An 11680-nucleotide genomic window follows, 5' to 3' on the forward strand; every position below is an offset into this window, starting at 1 on the left:
CATAGGCCTCTATTTATTGAGCATTCCTGCATGCGGTAATGCTCAAAACAGCTGACTTTACCCACCATTTAGTAAAGTGTGCATTCATAAAACCTGTGTCCGCATGAAAATCTATAATTCCTGAGCAGGTGCGGGAAATTAACACCTTGTGTGGAGATTATCACACAGGTCACTGAAGGTTAATTCATAAAAATTAAAGCAGGCAAATGTGAGCAGAGAAACCCTGGCTGTTTAGAGAAGGCGATAAGCCAGCAATAACAGGCAAGCTAATAGAGAGACAGTCCTCCCGGGCAGCTGCAGTGAGAGCAGAACAAACTGCATCCCAGAATACCCAGGCTGTGTTTTTAACCCCTTGGGTACCTGTTTTCAGATAAATTTCACATCAGAAAGCCTGCATGTGTAACATTCTTGAAGTTCTTCTAAGCTGCAGCAATTAAATAGATTGTTTAAAAGAACTAGACAGATTCAGGGCAAGGAGAGGCAATTTAAACAAAAATGCACATGTAAAGGAATGCTGGGGCTGCCTCCTTTATAGTAACTCTCTCTGCACAGAGAAAATGTATCAAACTAGGAGGAAGATTTGAGTAAAACTGACTAAGGGCCTTTTTTTCATTACCCTGCGAGTTAAGATTTGATTCTGATCACGAGGTACGTTAAACTAATGGAAACTGCAGCAGCAATTTCCATTAGTGCAATCTGATTGCGATGCGATTTGGACAAAGCACAATCGTCATCCTCCTGCATTGTATGCAATTGAGCTGTACTAGAAGTATAGTAGCGCAATCGCATAGTGGAAATTGAAGTACGATTGGGATCGCAAATGTTGTTGCGATCGCATTTCATAGTGGAAAAGAGCCCTAACCGCAATGTTTTTTCCTGAATTAATGAAAGACTTACTAATAGGTATTAAGTCTGAGCAGAAATCTTTGACACCTTTGGATCAAATGTATGAGAGTTTGGCGGATCCTCATTCTCGGTTTATTCCAGTCCATTCTACTTTTAAGATTAGGATTAAGGAGTGGGATAATCCTAGGAAAAGGTTTTTTTTTTTGGCCCAGATCATTATCTAAATGTTGTTTTTCTCCTGAAGATCAGGGTTTTTGGGAACCCCACCTAAATTAGAACCATATTTTTCAAGGGTATCAAACAAAACTGACCTACTTTTTTGAGGATTTCTGGGAAATTTTGAATGATTTCCCCAAAGTTTGGAATGCTTCCAATTATCTAGTGGACGCTTCAGATGATACGGTTAAACTTATGGCCAGAACTACGGTATTAGTTAATTCAGCCAGAAGAGGTGTATGGGTAAAAACTTGGAATGATGACAATTCTTCAAAATCAAGTTATGTGGTGTACCTTGTGAAGGGGGTCTGCTGTTTGAGTCAGTTAGACAACCCTCTAGACAGAACGGCAGACACACATGTTAAAAAAAAAAAAAAAAAAAAAAGATTCCTGTTAAAGGAATTCTATCGATTCACATTTTCAATTGACACAGGAATTGTTTGGGAAGTGTTGCTAAGTACTGGTGTATACATTTTAGTAGCAACTTCTTTGTTTACTGTTAGCAAAATACTTTCAGAGTTTGTTTGATATTTGCTTCCTGTAGTCTGATATGCAACTCTGGCTGTGCATTGAAGTAGACACCCCTTCTGCAATTGATTTGTCCCAATATAGCTAAATCCTACCCTCAATAAATTACAGCTTTTGCCTCTGATATTTAACATGAAAAGTACGAAAATGTTTACACAGCTACTTAGACATTATTTGCACACTGTCATTTTAGAACACTTGGGTATTGATAGTATTCCTTTAAGAAAGGACCTTTTCAAAGTAAACGGTCCTTTCGTCCCTCCTTCTAAGAATAAGTCAGATCCCTAGTCCTCTAAGGGCAGGAGATGGGCTCTCTACAAGTCACAGAAGCCTAAGGGCCTGTTCAGACTGCACACGTTTCCAGCTGCGTTTTGGAAACGCGTGCAGAAGGCCAACACGCACGACATCAGACAGTGCATAGAGTGCACTGCCTGATGTTCACACTGCATGAGTTCCGGACCTGTGCGGTCCGGGAACGCATGCTGCACGCAGATTTAGCAAAAAACGCGCGGCTGTCCCATTCACTTTTCAGTGATGGGATCAGCCACGCAATGTCGTACGCGTTGCGTTCCGCATGCGTGGCCGTCCGCGTTTGTAATGTGAACCGGCCCTAAGTCCAACTTCACTTTTACTAAGAAGTCAGATAAGCAATGACGCTAGTATTCCAGTGAGATGGAGAATTGCAAATTTCAAAACATGGCAACTACAGTGCACAAAATATTGGTTATTTAGGCTTTTCACAGTGGGACGTTACAGGCGCAGGTTAGAGCAGCCTGTAACGCAGCCCAGCTCACAGTAATGAAAAATCAATGGGCTGTTCACAGTGCCCACGTTGTGTTACACCCTAACGCTGGACGTTTAAAGAAAGTGCATCATGCTGTGCGTTATACACGGTTTTAGCCGCATTAGACTGTTTGCATATGCTCAATAATGTGTGTTTTTTGTTTTTTCTTGCAGGAGAGGAGGGGAGAGTCCGCTGTTGTGGCCATCCACATGACTTATTAATATGCACTGCAGTGTTAACTTCCTGGAGCGGCCGCTTATTGGCTGGCAGGACCACGTGATGCGGAGTTTCCCGATCACGTGGTCTCCACAGTCTTTGCCGCATGTGCCGTTTTCGTCCGATAGTATGCGTCAAAAAGTACGCATCACAGACCCATCAGGAGACGCATAACGTGGCTCTAAATAGCATCCAACTTCAAAGCTCACATGCGTTGCGCTGGGGGCACGTTATGTGACCTTAGCGTCGCATCTAACGCAACGTCTTAGTGGGAAAGAGCCTTTAAGGTGTTTTTTTTTTGGAGGGATACAGAATAGAGTGCAGCCAGCCTCCTTTTAAGAGCTTTTGCATTACTCCCCGCTTGCAGGACCAAATAAAGTTTTCAGCCCTACAATCGAAAGTCCTTTCCCTGTTTAGGAAAAAAAGGGTAATTCGAGAAGTACCGAAATGTCAGAGGACAGGGATTCTATTGCCCTGTGTTTTTTCTAGTAAAGGAGCTACAGGGAAATTATCAGTTCATACTAAATTTAAAGAGTCTAAACCAGAAGGTAAAATACAGAAAATTCAGGATGGATTTGATCTATTATTCATCTTTTACAGAAGGACGATTTCCTAGCCTTTCTAGACTGAAAAGATGCGTATCTTCAATTACCGATGCATCTGTTTTCTCAATAATGCTTAAGGTTTGCCATCCAGATGGAGGAAGAGGTAAGAATGTATCAGTTTAATGCTTTGCCCTTCGGATTATCCTCAGCTCCAGGGTTGTTTATGAAGGTAATGTCTGGGGTTCTGGCTACACTTAGACAGAGAAAGGTTAACATTTTGGGTTACCTTGACTTTCTGTTTTGGTGGACATCTCCCAATTCGGTAAGAGATCAGATTGTTACGACAAGTCTTACTACAAGATCTAGGTTGGATCATTAATTGGGAGAAATCTTCCTTAATTAAATCCTACACAGATTATAAATTTGTTTGGGCTATTTCATTAGCATATCAGACACAGGGGAAGCAATTCAATTCTATCATGGCTCATTCCACAAGAGGAATTTCGACTTCCTGGGCAGAGAGGGCAGGGGCCTCTATAGATCAGATCTGCAGAGCTGCGACCTGGTCAAGTCACAATACGTTTGTTAAGCACTATCGCCTTAATGTATCTGCCTCTGCAGGGTTATCCTTCAGAAGGAAAGTTTTGCAAGCTGTGGTCCCACCCTAAGGTTTTAACTCTTGTATATCGTCTCATCCAGGGGTGCTGTCCGAAATGACGTTCTGGGAAAGACCACTTTACTTACGGTAAAGTCTTTTCCAGTAGTCATGAGGACAGCACCCCTGCAACCCACCCTTATTTGGGTAGGAAAGAGAAATAAGTTTGTGTAAGCATCATTAAATGTCCGTGTCATCTTTTTATTAACTGAGGTACTGTGTCAGGTGTAGTATCTTATATGTGGCTGCCTATTGCTTATGCAAATTCTTCTTTTAACAGTTTCCTGTCCACAGTGGGGAGGGAGACAGGTCTCATCCAGGGGTGCTGTCCTCATGACTACTGGAAAAGACTTTACCGTAAGTAAAGTGGTCTATTCCCCTAGTAGTGCCTAACCCAGTGTTTCTCAAACCTGTCCTCTGACTCCCTAATTTCCCCACCTGTACATAGGTGAGGTTGCCTGCAAAACATGCACCGTTGGGTTTGAGAGACACTGGCCTAACCCTAAAACTCCCAAATCTTTTATCAAATAGTTTTTTTAAATCAATATATTTAGTTATTTAAGAAGTATTTTTATTTTCCAGATAATATAGTTTTAGTTATTAAACTTTACGTAGATAGAAATGGTAAGTATGTTTGTAAATGTTATATAGTATGTTTGAAAACCTTATTATTCACACAGATCCTTCTGAAGAAGTGGCTGGTCTAGCCATACTATGCATTAAGGAACTATTATTGCATGGACTCCTCTCCAATCCTCATTCTTCCTATGGGTTTGTATGGTTATACAGCAGGTAGTATCATATCCTAGTATTTGCACTGCCATTGCATTGGGGCTCATTCACTTGTATTATTATATGAATATTGTTGCACTTTATTACTATTTATCATTTAATAATTGGTGGCTGATGCCTTCATCTAGCACTTTTGTACACAGTATGTTTATTGTATGACCCGGGTCACATTCCTGCATGGGCTATTGCAGCCCCTGCTGGAGAGGTTCTGTCCTAGTTTTATTTGGATTATCCTCTGTGGTTGAATTGACATGGGCTGTCCAGTCCTGGTTATATTTTAACTGCTTTTAACCACTTGCCGACCGCACGCTTATACCGTGCGTCGGCAAAGTGGCAGCTGCAGGACCAGCGACGCAGTACTGCGTCGCCAGCTGCAGGCTGATTAATCAGGAAGCAGCCGCTCGCGCGAGCGGCTGCTTCCTGTCAATTCACGGTGGGGGGCTCCGTGAATAGCCTGCGGGCCGCCGATGGCGGCTCGCAGGCTAAATGTAAACACAGGCGGAAATAATCCGCTTTGTTTACATTGTACGGTGCCCCCCCCCCCCCCGCAACTAGCCTGCACGCAGGAGTGATCAGACCCCCCCCCCCCCTGCACATCATCCCCATAGGGGGGAAAAAAGGGGGGTGATCTGATCGCTCTGCGTGCACCCTGATCTGTGCTGGGGGCTGCAGAGCCCACCCAGCACAGATCACAACAAACAGCGCTGGTCCTTAAGGGGGGGTAAAGGGTGGGTCCTCAAGTGGTTAAAAGTTGAATTACACTTTTTTGACTATGAAACTTTTGTTACTTTTTGAATATAATTGTATTGAATTGGTTCTTTGTTCTTTTGATCAAGGAATTATGACAGTGGTGACTTTTACAGGGAAATTGCTTTTTTGACTTCTGCTAGGCATACACGGTCAGTTTATGCGCCGGTATTGAACTAGGCGCCAACATTTGCAGTTGGGTGCCCTTTAAACGATATTTAACATGAGTCAATGACTGTGCCCTTTTTGTCCACTTGCCTCATGTGCCCAAATTTCCTGCTTCCATTAAGTACCACACTGCCCTTGCTCATGCGAAGCAGGAATACTTTACCAAACTCATCGGAGCACAAGCTTCCAACCCCCGGCGTCTTTTTGCCACCTTCAACTCCCTGCTTAAACCCACCCCCCCACCCTCCGTTTCCTTCCTCTCTGCCACAGATTTAGCCACCCACTTCACCAACAAAATTGTCTCCATCTGCAAGGAAATATCCAATCTTCACCTCCCACCCCCTCCCAACCAGCTCCTCCACCCTATCCTCCCCTCACATCCTTCACTCCTATTACCACCGAGGAAGTCAACCACCTACTGCAGACTTCCCATACCACTACTTCACCCCCCCCCCCCCCTCTTTGACCCCATCCCTTCTGATTTACTCCAGCCTCACTTCACGGAATTGGCCCCAGTCCTCACTACCCTGTTCAACCTCTCCCTATCCACAGGCACCTTCCCCTCAGACTTCAAGCAGGCCACTGTACTACCCCTGCTCAAGAAACCCTCACTCGACCCCTCGCTACCCTCCAACTACCGTCCTATCTCCCTCCTCCCCTTTGTGAACCAGACGCTCAAGGACTTTTGAGACAAACGCCTGACCCAGTACCTCAATGCCAACTCACTACTAGACCCACTCCAATCTGGATTTCGGCCTGCCCACTCAACCGAAACTGCTCTCACCAAAGTGGTCAACGACCTTGCCTTAGCTAAAGCTGAAGGTAAATACTCCATTCTCCTCCTCCTTGACCTGTCAGCAGCTTTTGACACAGTAGATCATCCCTTACTCCTCCAGTCCTTGGGCATTCACGATCTCGCCCTGTCCTGGCTTTCATCCTACCTCTCCAACCGCTCCTTCACGACCGCCTTCGAGTCCTCGTCCACCCCCAACCACCTCTCGGTGGGAGTCCCCCAAGGTTCGGTCCTTGGCCCCCTACTGTTCACCCTATACACATCCTCCATTGGCAAGGTTATCTCCTCCATGGGTTTTAACTATCATCTGTATGCAGATGACACCCAGATCTGCCTCCACACCCCTGACCTATCTACCACTACCATGGACAAGGTCTCCTCCTGCCTATCAGCCATCTCCTCCTGGATGTCCGCTAGGTTCCTGAAACTAAATCTAGACAACGGAATTTATGATCTTCCCACCCCGGCCATCCACGAACCTCCCAGATGTGCATGTCACTGTTAACCACACTACCATCCGCCCTACCTCTCAAGCCCGCTGTCTGGGTGTCACCCTGGACTCCGCACTCTCCTTCACTTCCCACATCCAAAACCTCACAAAGTCCTGCAACTTCCACATTCGTAACATCTGTAAGATTCGCCCTTTCCTGACCTCTGCCACCACCAAACTCCTCATCCATGCCCTCATAATTTCCCGCCTTGACTACTGCAATGCCCTGCTGTCTGGTCTCCCTATGACCCGAACAGCCCCACTGCAGTCCCATCATGAATGCGGCAGCCAGAATTATCCACTGCTCCCATCGCTCCACCATGGCAGATCCCCTCCTAGAATCCCTCCACTGGCTTCCTATCCAGTCCAGAATCAGATTCAAGATACTGTGTCTGACCTACAAATCTGTCCACAAAACCTGTCCAACCTACATTTCCGATCTTACTCAGAGGTACACACCTAGCCGCTCACTCTGCTCTTCCAATGAACTTCGCCTAACCGCCCCCGCATCACCCAGTCCCATGCACGCCTCCAGGACTTCTCAAGAGCTGCTCCAACACTATGGAACTCCCTACCTCCACCCATTAGGGCAGCCCCCTCCTTCAGCATCTTCAAGAAAGCCCTCAAAACTCACCTTTTCACTCTGGCCTACTACCCCTCACAAGTGCTCTAAACCTACAGCTGAACTCTGGTCCCCTACCATTCATGTTCTTACCTCTCCCTCTAGATTGTAAGCCTTTGGGCAGGGTCCTCCTCCTTTTGTGTCCTACCTGATCTTGCACCTCCATTACTGTGAACCCATGCTATGCATCTGAGTGAACCTAACTTGCCTAATCTCCATGCTCCATCCAGTGACTGACTAAGCAGTACCTGGTACTCATACTATGGTGTGTGATCTGGTTTTCTTGTATTCCTGTATTGTCATATTGCTGTATGTCACCCATAAATATTGTCTGTAACCTAAATTAATGTTGAGTGCTGCGTAATATGTTGGTGCTTTATAAATACAATAAGTACACAGAATCTGCTACAGTATTTGTTTTACATAATGACCACTAGAGGGAGCCCTTGCCATACCTTTCAATACAACAAGGTCTTGTAGGCTTTTTTTGTTTTAGTAATAGTTCTGTCTTGAGCCAATTTTTTTGAAGTGTCACGCACAGAATAGAAAAGGATAGGTAACTTGTTCAATACAGAACTGTGTGTATAGCATTTTTGCATACTTCTTCTTACTGGTAACTTAAAGTATGAGAATATAGATCAGTTAGCAACTTCCTTATTTTGTTCCCCTTTTCCATTATTCCATTAACTTTATTACTATGAATGTGCCAACCAGGAACATATGGCTTTTATACAGCTCTACTTCCATCCTATAATCTGGCTCATCACCGACTGATACATAGGATAGGGGTGATAAGGACTTGGGTGCCCCCCTTCCCCCCTCCTCTCAGGACTGTCCTTACTGCTTTACATCCCTTATGAGGGGTAGTCTCTACTCTTCCCTTATGGAGACCAATATCAAGTTCTACCATTGAGCATACTTAACCCCTGCTGGGATCCATGAAGCCCTGACAAATGAATGTGTTGGCTATTGCGCATGACCACATCCAGCACTTTGAAAAAAAAAAAAAAAAAACTAAGTTTGGACCCCTAGATCTTTTATGCAAATAATGTTGGTATAGTATACAGAAACCTTATCTGCCTATTTAACGGTTTCCGATTTTTTTTTTTTTTTTTTTTTTTTTTTTTTTTTTTTTTTTATTATACTGTTACTATTGAGATGTGTTCTTATCCAATATGAAAATATGTCATTATACGGTACATATTTTATTATACCTCAATCTTTTTTTTGATATGCAATCTGCTGTACAATTTCCCTCTATACCAGCCCAACTTGGGCAAATTTGTTTTGAGGGTGTTCTAAAAGTTCATCATACCTTTGGCATGGGCTGCATGATGAAGCAGAGTATCTCTATCATGGTAGTTCAGGAGATTGAGAATAAAAGTACAAAGAAAGTAGTTACTGCTGAGAGCTTGTAATAGAAGAATTGGAGCGACCTCACATCGTCCCCTGGTGTACTTATGCGGGCTTCCATCTTGCTTACGCTGGTAAGTTTTGCGCAAGGAGAAGTTGGCCTAAACCTCATCAAGCTTTTGATTAATCAAGTAGGCCTCAATTCACCAGAGAAAAGTTAGTAAGAGATAAAAGATCGGTATTTTATCTCATGTGGTATTTTAACACTTTGTTTGCAATTCCCTCCATGTTTTTGACCCTCTCCTTCCATTACAAATCACTCCCTTCGTTCTGCATATTAAGTATATTAAGCATCTACAATATTAAGTGGATGGGTGAAACGGAGGAGGTATTTGGATACATTTTCAAACTCGCTCCCGATTAAAAATGTATCCAGATTCCTCCTTCCTTTCGCCCATCCACTTAATATTGTAAATCCTTAACATGCTTAATATTGTAAATGGGCTGCTCTCTGGTGCCTGGAATATGTACAGTATAGGCTGTTACTGTGTGCTGCTAGTAAACTAGCTGCAGAGTGAGCTGCAGCAGCTGTGAGAAAAACTACATATCTCCAGGTACATTCAGGGGATAGATGGAAAAAATATCGAATGGCCACACCCCCTTTTTTCCCTGGTGAATTGTGATTTTGAGAAAAATAACGACTAACTATCGCCTATTTATCGCATGGATTTCTCTGTCGATATTTCACCCTATACTTCTGAAGAATTGCTATTTGGAGATATCACAGGAGGTAAATTACCTCCCATGAGATAAATAGGTCGGTAACCACTGGTGAATTGAGGCCGTAGAGTTTGGTTTGGCAGTTGGTGATCCCCAAAGCTATTTGTTTTTGGGTCAGGGAACTTGTCTCTATGGCAGGAATTTCTTCCTCAGGACCATCGGCGCCATCTTGGGACTGATGCCAATATTTATTTAACTTGGCCACCACTTCCATTGTACAGTTGGTCATGGTCGGGAAAATTGCTGGGAGTGCTCTAGGGCAGGGGTCCCCAACCTTTTTGAGCCCGGGGCCCACTATCCCAACCAAACTTTTCTCCGGGGCCCGGGGGAGGCGGGGTAGTGGGTTGGGGGGGCGTGGTTAGTGGCAGCCCCCCCCCTTTTTTCCCCGATTTTGAGTGTAGTATATAGGTGAGTAGATATCTAGGTATAGTTACCCCAGTATAGTTAGTATAGTTACCCCAGTGTAGCTACTACAGTTAGCCCAGTATAGCTACTACAGTTAGCCCAGTATAGCAACTACAGTTAGCCCAGTATAGCTACTACAGTTAGCCCAGTATAGCTACTACAGTTAGCCCAGTATAGCAAGTACAGTTAGCCCAGTATAGCAAGTACAGTAACCACAGTATAGCAAGTACAGTTAGCCCAGTATAGCAAGTACAGTTAGCCTAGTATAGCAAGTACAGTTAGCCTAGTATAGCAAGTACAGTTAGCCCAGTATAGCAAGTACAGTTAGCCCAGTATAGCAAGTACAGTTAGCCCAGTATAGCAAGTACAGTTAGCCCAGTATAGCAAGTACAGTTAGCTCAGTATAGTTCAGTTAGTATATGAAACCTCTATTTGGGATAAGTCCCTAATAAACTTTGTGTTAAGACTGAAATATAGAAGGAATGGTGTGTATTTTGTTCAATCATGGATACCTTTTTACCTTTTTTAACCTCCCCAAGCAATCCACAGAAACACCATCTCTCTCTCTCCCAACCCCTAATCATAATTATGTGCAGTTTTTGATCCACCTCTTGCTGGCTTGTTTTTTGAAAGGTATCCATGACTGAATAAAATACATTATTATTCATTAGGGCCTAATGAATAATAATAATGCATTTTGTTCAGTCGTGGATACCTTTCAAAAAACAAGCCAGCAAGAGGTGGATCAAAAACTGCACATAATTATGATCACTGCAAAGTATTAAAATGCATGTACAATAATCCCAGGCCTAGGGCCTGCCCTATGCAGCACAGTAGTATAGTGAGGCTATATTCAAAGGAAAGGTAGTGAGGCTACATTCAAAGGAAAGGTAGAAAAACGCTGACTAATAGGCATATAGAAACTGACTTGTCAGCCGCCTTACCCAGAAGAGAATGTATCTGGAATACTCCGTCCGCCACGGCCATGCTATCTCCCTGTCTCGCTGCCGCGCTGCCTCACACTGCCCGGGAAAAGCGCAGCTGCACAGGCTACACACGCTGACGCCACTCTCGAGAAAGATGGGATGGGCTAGGCGTGACTTCCGGCTTGCGTGGCTGCGCTCTGCATCTACAATGCGTACAGGCGGAAATATAGCCGCGTGCACATGAAGGAGGGGGCGGGACGGTAGGTTTACACCAGGCACCAGTAAGAAAATCATTGTGAGGCAGGGGATTTGCCGCGGCCCGGCGCAAAACGTCCCGCGGACCGGTATTGGGCCGCGGACCGGGGGTTGGGGACCCCTGCTCTAGGGGGTAAACTGAGAATGCAGCATGATTTGCTGCTGTTGTGGGAATGGAAATAAGTGCAGGAGCTCACTCAGGACACATCCTCACATGTCAAGCTTCTAGCCAAGCCTCAGCTTCCATTTTTAGCTTTAATGGGATAGAATGTCACTACGCGTATCACCTTAAAGGGAAGGCCCGAGCAATTTAAACAAAAAAAAATCCACTTACCTAGGGCTCCCTCCAGCCCCCTGCATCCGTCCTGTGCCCTCATAGAAGCCAGCGATTGTTCTAAGGGGGCCTTGGATCAATGAATGGGAACTATGTTCCCATTCAGTGATCACCGGGCTAACAGGAGGCGGCATGGGAGCGTGTACTATTGCCCACGGTTAAGCAATACCATTTGCCTTGCTGTCCTGTGGATCCTCTGTCTCTAAGGGCCCATTTCCACTATCG

This window comes from Hyperolius riggenbachi, chromosome 2 (genome assembly GCF_040937935.1).
Source record: "Hyperolius riggenbachi isolate aHypRig1 chromosome 2, aHypRig1.pri, whole genome shotgun sequence".
Lineage (NCBI taxonomy): Eukaryota > Metazoa > Chordata > Amphibia > Anura > Hyperoliidae > Hyperolius > Hyperolius riggenbachi.